The sequence below is a fragment of the Symphalangus syndactylus genome, chromosome 6 (assembly GCF_028878055.3).
Source record: "Symphalangus syndactylus isolate Jambi chromosome 6, NHGRI_mSymSyn1-v2.1_pri, whole genome shotgun sequence".
NCBI classification, from domain to species: domain Eukaryota; kingdom Metazoa; phylum Chordata; class Mammalia; order Primates; family Hylobatidae; genus Symphalangus; species Symphalangus syndactylus.
This window is the reverse complement of record NC_072428.2, coordinates 11090528-11105525: the sequence shown is the minus strand read 5'-3', so window position 1 is coordinate 11105525 and position 14998 is coordinate 11090528. Positions and strand designations below refer to the sequence as shown.

Sequence of the window (14998 nt, the reverse complement as noted above, 5' to 3'; positions counted from 1 at the left end):
TGAAGAGAGGGCTAAAGAGAGGAGAACAGAGCTGGGATGGCAAAGACATCAGGAAGGTCCAAGAAAAGAAGGGATGGCTGTGCCTCCCTTCTCTCAGAGATGAAAAAGAGGCAGCCACTCTCTACCTGGGCACTGGCCCAGGCAACTCTCTTGTAATGATGCCACCCAGTGCTCCAGATACCACACTGGGACATTTCTATCCGATTAAGGCACAGTGGAGAAACCTCATATAAAGAATGAGTTTCACTTTGGCTGGGCACGGAGGCTTACGCGTTGTGTAATCCCAACACTTTGGGAGGCCAAGGCAGGCCCAGCACCTGAAATCAGGAGTTCAAGACAAGCCTGGCCAACATGGTGAAATCCCGTCTCTATTAAAAAGACAAAAATTAGCCAGGCGTGGTGGCGTGCGCCTGTAGTCCCAGCTACTTGGGAGGCTGAGGCAGGAGAATTGCTTGAACCCGGGAGGCAGAGGTTGCAGTGAGCCAAGATCGCACCACTGCACTCCAGCCTAGGCAACGGAGAGAGACTCTGTCTCAAAAAGAAAAAAAAAAGAATGATTTTTAAGGGAGTAGGAGAAACCTCACTCTCTCTCCTACTCCCACCTCTCATTCCCTGTTTTCTCCCATCCAATCCCAGACTCCCCAACTGCTAATTAGGGGCCCTTCAGGGAGGCCTACTCTTCCTTTTCTTTCTTCTCGTTTTTTGACTCCTAACCTTACCCCTTCCCACACTCTAGCCCTCTGCCTTTCACAGCCCTCTTTTCTGGGTCACCCAAAAAAATTGCAGACATTCTCTTTGTTCTGTTACACCCCAAGAAGGAGAAAAAGAAGACATCTGGCAGGGCCGTCCCTCCCTGTGGCCCACTGCCCCTCCCACCTTCCCCCAGCAAACCAGGAAACTGGAAGGAAGGAATACCCACCAAGCTCCAGCCTGCTTCTGTGAAAGTCACACCTCTTCCAGCTGAGAGGATTTATGTGACATGCATAGTGTAAATAAACAGTTTTTCCTGAGGCCTGCAGGGTTCTAAAAATGCTATGACCATGCTCTGTGAATTGGCTGAACTATTTTCAATGGAATACAAGAGCAACTTAAAAGGCTTAGTTGCCTCCCTTCTCCAGGCTGTCTACCCACCTTTATCTACTTGAACTTTTTTCCATGCCTCCCGTGCTTCCTGCAGACATGCTCTCCTCTGCTCCCCTAAAGCGGGCTCTCCAGAGGAAGTGGAACTGACATTAGGGATTCAGAAGCATTTTACCAACCCCTTAGCCTCAGGTAGCCACATAAAGCCACACAGGAGGCGTGGAAAGAAGATGGTCTCTAGTACTTCCTGCCATTGCATTGTTCTAGCTGCCCACATGCTTCTCTACCTATCATCCACAGGAAGACCAGACACATCACCCTGTGGGCCCTAGTTCATGGATGCTTCCCATACTTCCCTGACAAACTCAAGAGGCCTATCAGGTCCCTTGCAGCAGCCAAACATAGGCACCTTAGACTGCAGCCTGCCGAAGGCCCCAGCCCCTGTGACCCTGCACCCAGTCCTCTCCCTGACCTGCCTCCTTAATGTGTTATCTTGTCTGTTGAAGCTGCTGTTTCTCCTCAGTGGTCCCATTTACAATTCCAGACTGGAAGATTTCTTCTTCTATTATTTCTCAATGAAGCAGTCTTTTTCCTCACTGTCTTCCCTTGCTGGTCAATTAACCTCATCTAACCCAATATCAGAGAGGAGCCAGCTGGTGGGGGGAAGAGTTTGGCCCCCTGGAGAACTAGAGAAAGTAAGAGGATGTGGTGCCAAAGTGCCCTTTCCTCCAGCACCCCACGGGATCAGACACAGACACGAGTCCTCTTCCTCGCTCGTCCTTCCTGAAAAGGTACGCACACCCAGGAACATAATGTATTTCTTTAGTAAATTACCCTCATGCCACCACCATGACTCCGATTCCGTCAATGACTCAAGTGACCTGACAAGAAACTGCCTTGGCCTCTGAGGTGTGCACCACAGGGCTGTTATAATGGGACCTCTAGCGGGGCCTTCTGGGGGGGCCATGGTTCCCCCAAGACTCCAACCTCCAGCCAGGACACAGACAGTTTACTTCAAGAGCTGCATCATTCCCCAGCCTTCTTCTTTTGCTCCTATCCCCTAAGACCCAGTTCTCAGTGTCACCCTGAAGCCTTCCTCAGGCTCACTGACCCCCATCAGGTACCCCATCACAGAGTATCTTAGCCATCCTGGGGTCACTCAGACTTCAGGCTCTGCCACCCACGTCCCTCACCTATTGCCCTGGAAGGCCCCCTGAGGCCAAGGCCATACATCCATAAGCCTGCCAACATCCGAGGAGACACCTGCTAAGACCATTAGACTCCAGAGCTGGCTAAGGCAGCCCCGCCCTGCCCGCTCTCCTCCCACTGGCCTGCCTACCATTTTAGCATTTGCATGAATTCACTCTTTTATTTGTATATCATATTAACATACCTAACATATACTATAGGATTAAATATTCAATGTGTTCACATTTTCTTTGAGGTTTAGTTTATATTATTAGGCTCCAGCCTTGTCTTCTCTGTGAAGAAATGACCTTTATTTTCCTTTGAGAAAAATTCCTTTCAACTGTAATGTGTTTTTAGTGTTAATTTTGTAAAACTGTAAAGACTGGATTCTGTAACCACTGGGAGGACAGGGAAGACAGGGGAGGGGACATCTTAGGAGTTTTCAAAACGGGAACCGCGATGAAACGTGAGCCTCGAACAGCATTTTATTTCCTTTGCTAACGACCTGACATCTCTGTGCACAGCCTAACTCCTTATGCCACCCCTAAAATGGCTCCTACACAGGTTAAAACTGGAGAATAACAAGGTTTTGCACCCCAACTAGTCAACCAAGAGAAGAGATCTGGGCTAGAGTGCAGGACCACAAAAACAGAGGAAAGGGACAGGAGGTGAGATGGAGAAAGCCCCGCCCCAGCTACGGTGACCAAAGAGTGGAGGAGGCGACCCCACGGCTCTGCAAAGAATCCATTTCCACAAGACCAAGATGAGAACGGGTGGGGGAATCCAATAGAGCCAAATGGATAACAGCAAGGTTTAGGATCACGGCAGGTTGCCAGCCAGTCAAAAGCCCTGTTGGCTCTAATTTTTTCACATCATCTTATTTTATTTTCTTTTAACCTTTGTTTCCCTGTAAAAGTTCATTTTGAAAAATTCCAGTCTTGTCCTAGGCTGCTGCAGTGCAAAGGGGTATGCTCGCTCCCATGGCAATAATGCTGGCAGACAACTTTGCAGACTGTTCCCTCCTGCCTGTTACATGCATCTCATCAGAGGGCGCTTTGGAGGAAAAACAGAGGGCTGGGCTCAGGGAAGGGCAATAGTTTAGGATGGGGAGTTTCTGCTTCCTTTGAATCTTACAACACATTAGAAGGTATTCCTCCCATCCCTAAATAGGAAAACAATTCCCCCAAAACCTCACTCCTGAATCTTAAAAGCATCAAGTTCCAAATATGCCACAAGTAGAAGAAATAACTCAGGGTACTCAGATGGGGATCAGGAGTCTCATCTCATTTCTGGTGGCCTAGAGGCAGCCTTAATCATTACATAACACAACTACCCAAGGAGCAAAGTGACACAGAGGCACCTCTTCAACCTCACCCTCAGGCGTTCCCATTTTATTTTCATCACCTCTTCCATCCAGGCCTGTCCACCTTCATCCACGCTCTTTTCCCCTCTCTCAACCAGGCTACTGCAGCAGATTTGGAGAGACTAAGGACTCACAACTCCTTCCTGCCTCCTTCTACTCCTCATTTTCTCCCCTCCCCTCCTTTCCCTGTATTTGCCCATGTGGAAGGGAAAGGGGGCAGCTGGGCAGTGTTTACCTCTCAGGAGTGCCCTCACATTGTCTAGGAATTAGTGCAAACCCCTTGTCTCTGAATCACTTAAACTCTTCATAAGCTGAGGGATCTATTTTTTAGCAAGTAGGGACACCAAATGCAAGTTGGGCAAGTTTAGCTCAGGAAGTATGATGGTTGGGCTCTAAATCCTTGATGGAGGATGTAAAGATCCCCTGAAAATGAGCACAATCATTTATGGAGAAAAGCAACAGAAGAGACGTAGAGGAGGCATCACTGTTCAGTGGATCTGTATTTCTGTCTCTGCATATATCACCTTGGTTCAGTTTCTCCCCATCCCTGTCTCTCTTTTTCTTTCCTACTCTCCTGCTCCCCACTCCTCACTTTACTGCAAGACATATGACAGGTGACAGGCCTAGGAGGCTGGGAAGGACGGGAAGTTTCATCTCACAGAAAGTCCAGCTACAGAACACTACCCAGGAGGAGCAGAGGGAGGTAGAGGACTCATGCGCCCACCTGCCCTCCTGCCACCGGCTGGGTTTCTCTGCCTGCCTGCCTTTTCCCCCACCTCCTCAAAGCCTCCTGGTGACCATCAGACCCTGTCACCACTTCCCACTGGCAGAGGGAAGAACTTGGAGAAAAAGTCCATGAAATCACGGGATAACTAGCTCCCAGTGTGCCAGTTACTGCCTCCTCTTCGACATTTCCCGTATTTGGAGTCACCAAGACAAGGCCACCACACAGGAGAGTCATTTACTCTTCCAAGCTGAAAACCCATGTTCTGTTGCATACAAGCTTCCCATGCATGGAGATGGTTTAGTGGAAGTCAGTACCATAAATGACAAAGGCCATTTTCTGAAGCCCCAAACCCCGGATCCATTTTAATCACCCTTGGTGTTTTATTAGAATCATCTCAAGGGGAAGTAGGAGCAAAAAGAGACATCCTTAGATGACCTGAAGAGTCAGCTCAATGGCCTGCCATCTCTCATGATTCTCCATCACACTCGTTTGCCTCTCTCGCCGTCATCTGTTTATTTCCTCTTCTCCATCTCTGACTCTGCCCATGACCCTCTCAGGCCTGTTTGATTTCCTTCTGGTGGGAGGGGAGAGTACCTTTCCAGACTAGCAACAGTTGGCTTCAGGGCCCTGCTCAGTGCCTGTGCCCTCCTTACCCAGGCCCTGCTTTCCTCCCAGCCCCTTGCCTACGACCTTAGTCAGATTATCAGAAACACTTCTAGTCATTGACTATGAGTAAAACACCCACAGTCATCAGAAACTAGCCCTCATTGAGGGCCAGTTTCCGCTCACTCCCCACTACCACGCTCCATCAGATTCTCTCCACTGCAAGGCCAACGGCCTCTATCATGATGCTAATTATCCCCACCTCAGCACCTCAACTGTGATGCCACTGTCCATGCCACATCCCAGCATGCTAACAAGGAGACTCACTCCACTCCTATCCAATGACTTGTTTAGCCCTTGATCCATGGAGATAAGAAATGAGAGCACCTTCCAGAACCAACTTCCAAGCTTTGGCTTCCACAAGCACCCCACTGCCTAGCTCATCTGCCCCACCCAGATCTGAACACCACGAGCAAGATCATCAGGAGTTTCCTGGGAGCCTCAACAAAATTCTGAACAGTTTCCATAAAGTGGATAGAAGTTAGTAAATGCAAGGCTTTCTGGAACCATGGAAGACTATATAAATTTTCTTTGTAAATTAAGAGAACCGTATTCAGTGGAAATAGAAATAGAAAAGACTTTGAAGATTTGGCAGGTAAGTTAACTAGCTCATTCCAGGGCTGTCTCTCGTAACCCTCTCAGTCCAGCCTCAGCCTCTGCTGTCACTAATCTCTCCATCTTGTCTCTGCCTTCTTCTCTGTGTCTCTCCTCTCTCTGGCCTACCTTATCTTCCCCTCTCCCTATCTGCTTTTCCCCCAGACATTATAGAAGAGAGTTCCTTAGGTAGTAGGCTAGTCCAGACAGCTTCACATTTCAACTCTTGCTCAAAGAGAGCTTGTTGTTTCCCCTACAGATACATATTTAAGTGGAATCTGGGGACTCAAAAGCACTCTTTGCTCTTCCTTCAACATTACCTTCTCTTAGCTACCTCAGAGCTGCCCAGTCTGCACCCCTCCCAACAAATGCCAATCATTCAATGACTTGCTAAAAAGAGAGCACACATTAGTGAGGGTAGGAAGGCCAAGGGAAATGGAGTATTGACATCAGGAGTTTCATTTTTTCTGTTCAGAACCTTCATGAACTGTACTACGCACTTTCTATTTAGGAGCCTCAGTTGGTACACACCCTGCTGGCCAAATAGAAAATTTAGAAGAGTCTTTTCCTCTTTTCCCTCAGAAATTTGTGGTCCCTGAGTCAGTTGACATTTGTGACAATGATTGTTGGGAATTTCCAATGAAGTCTTGAATCTCACCACCATTCCCTTTTCTCAGGAGAGACAACTAGGGGGGCTCCTCCCCCCGACCCCACCCCAGCAATCACAACAACTGTTATATGTATCATACATGGTTCACCCAGGGCCTAGCCATGCCACAACCCATTCTACTTCTCACCTATTCCCTCCTCTTTCACCTCACTTCTAACAGGCTCTATTGAAGACACTTCGAAGGGCAGCCTCTCCCCATGCCTACTTCCCATCCTTTGGGTTTCCAGCTGCAGAACATACCAGCACCCTCTCTCTTTAGTTCAATTCTTCCCTCTCATTCCCCCAATGGAGGAGTGGTTTCTGCAATTCTCATAATCACGGGGGAAGAGAAGCGGACAACTAGAATGGCCTATTTTCCTGGCACTCTTTTACTTCTCCACTCACTTCCTCCTATTGCCTTTGAACTACTAGACTTGAACAATCCCTCCTCTACCCTTTCAAACGGAGCAATAATAATAGCTAGCACTTACTGAGTGACAACTATGTACCAAGCATGGTTTGCTCAGCTTTTCTGGGACTCCAGCTCTCAGTCCCTGTGACACTCTCTCTTTCCTTTGTCAAACTTTCCATCTCTCAACTCCCTGTCTCATCTCTCTTTATCTCCAACTCCATCTTCTAACCAGTTATGGGGTGATCCACTGTCATTCTTCCAGAGGCCCCATCTTATGTGACTAGACCCTTCAAGGATGGGCCACTCCATCTCTATGCTCCGACCATCACTAGCTACTCTCAGGAATTGTCTCATGGTCCAGGCTACCCTTTTCACCATCCAAGCCAACTCTTAACCACAACCACTGCCTCATCACCCCACTGCCAGTTTAGCCCCCGATTCCTGGACCTCAAGAGTCCCCAGAAGTGACCCCATCCTTTCCCCCAGGTCCCAGAACCTATCCAGGCCCCAAGAATGGCCACGGCATTTCACACAGGTTACAAAAGCTGCAATAAGCATTTTTGACTCCAGCCTTTTGCTGCCTGACTCCTCTGTCCCCATTCCTGGCCACCTTTCCCCTCCCTCCGGCCCACTCACTTGCCCACCAACTGTTTAGCAAAGCAAAACCCCCTTTATTAAGTGATTTATTCAATATGACACTCTCATTTCTCTTGAAGGGTTCGTTTGTACTTTTAGAGCCCCAAACGCATTCCTTCTTTGGAAATTTCTTTACACCCTTTACTGAGAAGACGCTGGATTTTGAGTGTGAAAAATGGCTGAATCTACTTCCGAAAAAAAAACCCTTACCCCAAGATCTCGCGAGAATGGAGTGGTAACTGCTATCACGCTTCCAAGGCTCATCATTCACTGGGCTATTGACCTGTCAATCACTTCTGCTAGGCCAATGAGCAGCACCACCGACACAAACGGAGGTTGGAGGACAGGCCAATCGCTCCCGGCTATTTGAGCCAATGGAGAAGTTCCTGATGCCCACACCTGCTGATCTCACCGCCAGGGCCTGGGCGTCACAGGCAGGGGGAATGGGGAGGGGACGGTAGCGTCAGCCGAGACCCGCACGCAGGTTAGAGCCTTGGAAGGGGAAGCGGAAAAGGCTTAGCAGCTACTAATGGGTTCTATTAATAGTAGTAGTGTTAGGTAGGCTGCACTGGCTGTATTCTGCCCCCACGCCTATCATTCCCTCACTCTGTGACCCTGGGCGGGTCTCTTCCTCATCCTGGTGCTCAGTTGCCTTTTCATAAGGAGAGGGTTGATTCCCCATGATCTGTTGACTCCTTTGCTTTTGGATATTTTGGAAGACGCCCTGCCTCACACGCTAGTTAATTGTGAACGTCAGGGAAAGGACCAGAGTAGAGAAGCAGTTCCAGGATCCAGAGCCAGGAGGATGCTCAAAAGGAAGGGAGGAGAGATGCCCTTCGGCCAAAGGGAGAGCTTGGAGGGTGAGGGGAAGTGGTTGCTTACCAGAAGGGCCTCTGAGTGTGAACTCAAAAGATAGAGGATGGCCGAGCGTGGAGGCTCATGCCTGTAATTTCAGCACTTTGGGAGGCCGAGGCAGGCAGATCACTTGAGGACAGGAGTTCGAGACCAGCCTGGCCAATGTGGCGAGACCCCATCTCTACTAAAAATACAAAAATTAGTCAGGCTTCGTAGTGGGCACCTGTAATCCCAGCTACTTGGCTACTTGGGAGGCTGAGGCATGAGAATCACTTGAACCCGGGAGGTGGAGGCTGCAGTGAGCCAAGATTGCACCACTGCACTCCAGCCTGGGCGACAGAGTGAGACCCTGTCTTAAAAAAAAAAAAAAAAAAAAAAGAGGAAGCATTTTGGTCCACTGTCCACTCACACAGGGTTAGGCGGAGAGGAAAAAGCTATTGAGACTGAAGAATGCCCTTTAACCCCACTTATGGGTTGTTTTGATTCTTTCCTGTAGTTTCCTGATAAAAGGTCCTTTTGAAACATTCATTCTCTTCTCACCAAGTTGAACGGAGATGTGTTCCCATAGTAAGAGTGAGGCCCCTGCATTTGCTGCCCTCGGTTTTCCCAACCAACACCATGGCCTCCCCCCGTACCCCATTCATACGCCTCAGAAGCTGACAATGACTGCTGGGCTTTTCCAGTGAATACCAGAACACCATTTCCTGCAGCCTGAAAAGAAGACAGTATAATTATTTGGCAGCAAGAGGTGAGCATGGGTAAGGAGGGCGGAACTCTTTCACTCACACCCACCCCTCCTCCTCTCTCCTTTCCTTTTCCCCATATTCTTTCTCCCCAGCCCTTCCCTCCTCCCACCTCCTGACTCTAGCCCAGGCCACCAAAATTTTTTCCACTTTTCACTCCCTCCTTAGAATTTCCGGGGGCCTGAAAGAAGGCCTTTTCCCTAGCACTAGTTCATCATCTGCTCCACTGAGAAATAACCAGCTACCAGAAAGTTTGAGAAATTGATTTGCAGAAAGAGGATACCAAATCAGTTTAGAGGCAGGGTCTGTAGTCAGTAGAGTTGGCAAACGCCATTTCCCTGACCCATTGGGTCTCTGAATACTTGTCATTGGCCCTTGAGAGCTCATCAACTGTGGATGTGCAATAAGCTTGTCCAGGACCAAAAGTGCCTCTTGCTGCTTAAATGTCTACCAAAAAGATTCCACTTGTCAAAGCACCTGCCTCCCTGCACTGACTTCTTTTACCTTCTGTCTCCTTTTTCTCACTTTCACCCTGTTCTCCTCGGTGTCTCTTTTCCTGTGCCCTTCTCTCTCTCTCTGCTTTGATTTCTTTTTTCCAGGCCAAGCAGGAAATTAGAGCTATGGCGATGGTAGCGGTCCTAAGGAGGAGCTTTAACCTGAGCGCCACCCACAGGAGGCAGACCACCCTCCCGGCCGCAGTGCAAATGAATGTTGGCCCCCACCCAGGTCCTCAAGTGCTTTCCCAGTCACGCCCCAGCTGCCAGGTTTGTTCTCCAGGCCTACTACAGAGGGGTTACCCTGACTCCACCCCCAACACCCTCCAGTGATTAGAACCACTGACTCCTCCCTCCCATGCCTGCCTCCAAGGCAGGCTCCTGCAGAAACCAAACTCTGGCATACTGAGACCAGGGCTTGATCCTGGCCCCCTTGCCTGCCTGGCAATTTATCATTTAATAAAAATATTGTTAAAGAATATTCATACGTCTAAAATATATGTATTGTTTCAGAATGTAGCATCAAATTACATCCCAGCTACCCGGGAGGCTGAGGCAGGAGACTCACTTGAACCCAGGAGGCGGAGGTTGCAGTGAGCTGAAATTGCGCCACTGCACTCCAGCCTGGGCGACGAGAGTGAAACTTCGTCTTAAAATAAAAAATAAAAAAAATTGGTTTCCCTGGGCACAGGACATTGCACCGGATTGGGGAGCATCTCCCCTACTCTGTTAGGACATTATGTAACAAAGACTGAGGGTTCTTGTGTTATTTATAATAAAAGGCCAAAAATAGTTACATTTGAGTTGGTTCATGTAGTGAACTATTGTGTAGCTGTTAAAAGGCATTTGAAGACTTTTTCATGACAGAAGGAAAAAGGCATATTCCAAAACTGTATGTACAGTATGTTCATAATTTTATAAAGTATCTATGTGCATAGGAACTTTGCAGAAAGACACTAAAATCTCCAGAAGTTGGGATTCTGGCTGATTTTTATCTTTTTTTTTATTTGTGATTCATTTGTTTAATGAGGAAGAATCTGATGATGGCAAGAGCCAAGCCAGCCTGGCCTTTCAGAGCCCAGCCAATCCCAGGTGATGCTGTGGCAGGTGGGAGGACCCGGTGGCTGGAAATGAAGAAGGAATCACAGCTGCTGTGGTGAGGGAGCTGTTAGGTCCAGTGCTCTCTGACACTTGACTGCTTAGGCCAGCGGAGGTGGAAGGCCCAAATGGGAGCCAGATCCTGTAATCCTGCCAACCATCAGGAGGAGACAGATTTAGATCTGGTGGAGGACAAGGCAGTCTGTTCCTCCCTCACCACCACCCACTCACTTTTCCTTTCTCTTACACCTTCTTTGTGCTGTAGTGACAAGCACTCTGCTCTTGAGGGCAGAAGACCTGGGTCCACATCTTGACCCTCGCACCCCCTAGATAGGTGGCTGGATGAATTTTTCAGTGCTACCAAACCTTACCCCGTTTACGTGCAAGACACAGAGCAGAAGCCTCAAATTGATCATTAGCAGCTCAATCATACCTAAGGGACTTTGCAATTTTTTTTTAACACACCCACATCTTCTTAGCAGCAATTCTTTTCCCTCTTTCTAGAATGTCATTCCCCCCGATTTCATGTGGTTAGTTCCTTCTTGTCATTTGGGTCTCAGAGTGGCACCTCCTCAAAGAGTTCCTCACTCCCCTCAGTCCCTCTCCACACATTTTTTATTTTTGCTGAGTACTGATCCCTAACTAAGATTATCTTATATATTTGCTAGCTTGCTTCTTGTCTCCTGGAAATTAAATTCTTTGGGAGCAGGAATCTTGCCTGCCTTGAGCACCGTTGTATCTCCATTACCTAAAACACTGTCTGTCAGTAATTAAATGAGTCAAGTACCGTGCAATACATTTTCACCATGTTTTCTTATTCAATCTTCCCAAGAACCCCGTGTGGTTTATGTATGAGAGAAAGGTTAAGAACAGAGAGGTGAAGTACAGTGAGTAAGTGGCAGAGCCAGAATTAGCACTAATTCTGGAACACTTTCCACTTTGCTACCCCTCCCTCCCATGCAGCCGGCATGAAGCCTATTTTGGAGAGAGAGGGCTGGGGCGGTTCAAGGGCAGGGAACATGAAGAGCCTAATTTCTGAGTCTGGAAAGTTCAAAATAGGAAAAAGACAGAATCGGGTTATGGTCATGGGAAACGGGGGGAGCAAAGGCTGGAAAGAGCTGGAGAAGCTTGCTTGGAAGTTAGGATCTTGAGACCATTTTATAAGTATCTGAGTGACACACCCTCCCTTTCATTTATTCCATAAGTAGACATTGAACACTTCCTGTGGGTTTTAAGTGGTTCAGAACTTCCCTGGAAGGGGCAGCCCCCGTCCTTAAGTAAACATCTACTGTGTGCTCCATGTGGCTCAGGACACATCTAGGCTGGGAGATCGTTGTCCTTGTCCTGCCGGTGCCTGGGGTACTGCCTCGAGCCAACTGGGTGTCTGCTTAGTAGGGGTTACCTGCCCTGAGCAGAGACAGATGGGAGAGTTCAGTCATCATTAAGGTTTATTGACCAGCAAGGCTGGAATTTCCCAGAGAGAGGAATTAGTCTCTCCCGACTGAGAGCAGACATCCTGCTGGGAGTAGTTACATAAATTCTGTTGCTCAAATTAATTAGGATTGTGATTCATTTGTTTAATGAGGAAGAATCTGATGATGGCAAGAGCCAAGCCAGCCTGGCCTTTCAGAGCCCAGCCAATCCCAGGTGACGCTGTGGCAGGTGGGAGGAGCCGGTGGCTGGAGCAGGGCTCTGCCATGGGCGGAAGAACCTGGCCAATCAGTAAAAGGAACTAACTGAGGCAGGCAAAGACAGCCAATCAGAATTCAGGGCTAGCTTAGAAGGGGATTCGAGGCTTTGGGGTCTCCTGAAGCTCATGTCTGTGTGGTCTCTCAGGTTGCCAAGCATGGAAGGATCTCTCAGCTGCATCCAGAGTCTTACACCCTCCTCTTCTTCCAAGCTGTGGAGAAAAATTTCTGACCCGAGATCACCTCAGCAGCACTCCCAGGACCCATCCAGCCATTTCCCCCATCCCCAAAATTTGCAGGAGGAAGAGTTATTTCAAGAAAGCAAAAACGTGTTGCCTGAAACATACAAAAAGATTCTTCTCTTTCTCCTATTTCTACTTACAAAGCGACCCCTCCTTTCTACTCAGAATGCCCCTACTGCCTATTCAAGGTAAGCCCCAAATCCCACCAGCATCACCTTCATTCTACCTGTAAGGCCCCTGCTGGCCTGGGTCTCAGCTTCCTTAAGACCTGGGTCTCAGCTGCGGTAATACCGGTGAGAGACAGGATGGTTGCTGGATGAGGGTAGCCACAGTGGGGAGGGAGAGATGCAGAAACTCCACACAACTCCAGGGGTCATGATTCATATTATAGTGTATGTGATGGTGCCCTTTGGGATAGAACAGAAAAGGTGCTTCCTGAAGGTGTGTTTCTTGGTGGCCCTGAAGAAAAGGGGCCAGAGTCAGCAAATGTTTGGAAAGGCAGAAGGATTTGATGATGGACTAGATATTGGGGAAGAAGAAAGGAGAATAATGCAAATGTTGGGACTCATGAATTCACACCAACATCTACGGAAGCCCCCAGGGAGCCTTGTTTTCTTTCAAGGTTCACCCACCTCTTACTGTGACAGACCAGACTGGTGTGACCTGGATAAACCATGAGTTGGGCACAACAGCACCTGTGATGAAGCAGGAGTATTGTCAAGGGTGGGTGCTGGGCTGCCCCAAGGGCTTCCTGTTCTCTGTATGCCAGGACGAGAAGCTTCACCTGGAGCCTGGTCAGTTGTGCCTCAGTTAGAGAATGTGTAGCCACAAAGGGCCACTGGTCTGGGAACCAAAAGTACAAAATGGAGTGAGCTAGGACAGATCTTGTCAGCTCTCTGGGCCTTCCTTTCCTCGTCCTTGAAAGGTGCCTATTGCCTGCCCTGAGGAGAACAGAGCTTCTGCTGTTGCTCCCTATAGACTGTCGCCCGTCAGCTGCTAGAGAGATCTTTTGTAAATCTAAGTCAGACCTTGTTATTTCCTATATTTTAAATCCCTCTAAAGCCTTTTCAACACATTCAGAATTTCTAAAAAAAACAAAAAAGAGAAACTAATCCTTGGCAAAGGAGGCCCATGTGATCTAGCCCCTGCCTACCTTTCAGTCCCCCTCCTCTGCAGCTCCCATCCCTCACCCCACTCTGCCCATGCCAGCGCTCCTTCTGGTCCTTCAATCCAAGCCCATTCAAATCATAAGGCCTTTGCACTGACTGGTCTCTATCCCTGGGGCATCTTTCCCCAGCTCTTTACATGGGTGGAAACTTAATTCTGCTTAAATGTCACCGTCTTGGACAGACTTTCCCCAACTAATCTAAAGTAGCCCAGGCTCCATCCATCACCCTGTCTAATTTTTCACCGTAACACTTTTTACTACACTTCTTTTATTGGTTTGTTGTCTACCTTCCTCACCTGGAATTTAAGGTCCACAAGCCCAAGGGCTTTCCCCATGGCATCAGTCAGGGTCCAGCCAGGAGAACAGGAACTGCACTAGATATTTCAGAGGTGTCATTTAATAAAAGGAGTTACTTTCAATAAAACATATTAGAGGGAGAGGAAAAATCTAAACACGAACACTGAAGTAAGACAGAGGTAATAACCACAAGAAGTAGTGTGTGTTGTCAGAATCTATGTGCTGGAGCCAGGCACAATGGCTCACACCTGTAATCCCAGCACTTTAGGAGGCTGAGGCGGGAGGATTGCTTGAGGTCAGGAGTTCAAGACCAGCCTAACCAACATGGCAAAACCCCATCTTTACTAAAAATACAAAAATTAGCCGAGTGTGGTGGTGGGTGCCTGTAGTCCCAGCTACTCGAGAGGCTGAGGCAGGAGAATTGCTTTAACCCAGAGGCAGAGGTTGCAGTGAGCCAAGATTGTGCCACTGCACTCCAGCCTGGGCAACAGAGACTCCATCTCAAAAGCAAACAAACAAGCAAAAAAGAATCTATGTGCTGTGAAGAAGAACCCACAGAGGTAGGAGCCAGTCCTCCAGGGGGGCACCACCCAGCTGCCACTCACCTCTAAGGTGGCATAGGGAGGCTGGTTCTGGGAGCGTTGAAAGGAGCTAGAAACTAGAGCCAGCTTCTGCCACGAGGAAGAAGGGCCATTGCTGGGGCAACCCTGACAAGCATAGAGGAAGCATAAAGGAAGGATCAGTTTCCTGCTTCCTCTTCCTGCCTTCCAGTGTACAACTAGTATCACTGCTGATGAAAACCGGAAGTCTCATGTCAAAGGATATACCAGCCCCAGCATCACAAAGAGAGCATTAAAAGGTGGGATTTGAGCCAGGCGCGGTGGCTCACATGTGTAATCCCAGCACTTTGGGAGGCCAAGGCAGGCAGATCACTTGAGGTCAGGAGTTCAAGACCAGCCTGGCCAACATGATGAAATTCCATGGGCTCGTGGACCTTAAATTCCAGGTAGGGAAGATAGACAACAAACCAATCAAAAGAGAGTAGTAAAACTCTACTAAAAACACAAAAATAAGTCGGGTGTGGTGGTGGACACCAGCAAT

The 14998-nt window shown here is 48.4% G+C and overlaps 1 protein-coding gene and 2 long non-coding RNA genes across 4 annotated transcripts in view; 2 read left to right on the top strand and 1 right to left on the bottom strand.

Annotated features, from left to right (window-relative positions):
* CHST1 (carbohydrate sulfotransferase 1) overlaps positions 1 to 14998 on the bottom strand; it is a 112144-nt gene that overhangs the window by 71733 nt on the left and 25413 nt on the right. The gene's annotated exons all lie outside the window — the stretch shown is intronic.
* On the top strand, positions 7721 to 9844 carry LOC129484191 (uncharacterized). Of its 2 annotated transcripts, none has more exons than XR_008658363.2 (3): positions 7721 to 7796; positions 8664 to 8915; positions 9510 to 9844. It is a non-coding gene; the product is annotated as an uncharacterized lncRNA (long non-coding RNA). The 2 variants fall into 2 exon arrangements; XR_008658364.2 differs by lacking the exon at positions 7721 to 7796 and adding an exon at positions 7810 to 7870.
* LOC134736866 (uncharacterized) lies at positions 10522 to 12561 on the top strand. Its single transcript, XR_010121272.1, has 2 exons — positions 10522 to 10560; positions 12339 to 12561. It is a non-coding gene; the product is annotated as an uncharacterized lncRNA (long non-coding RNA).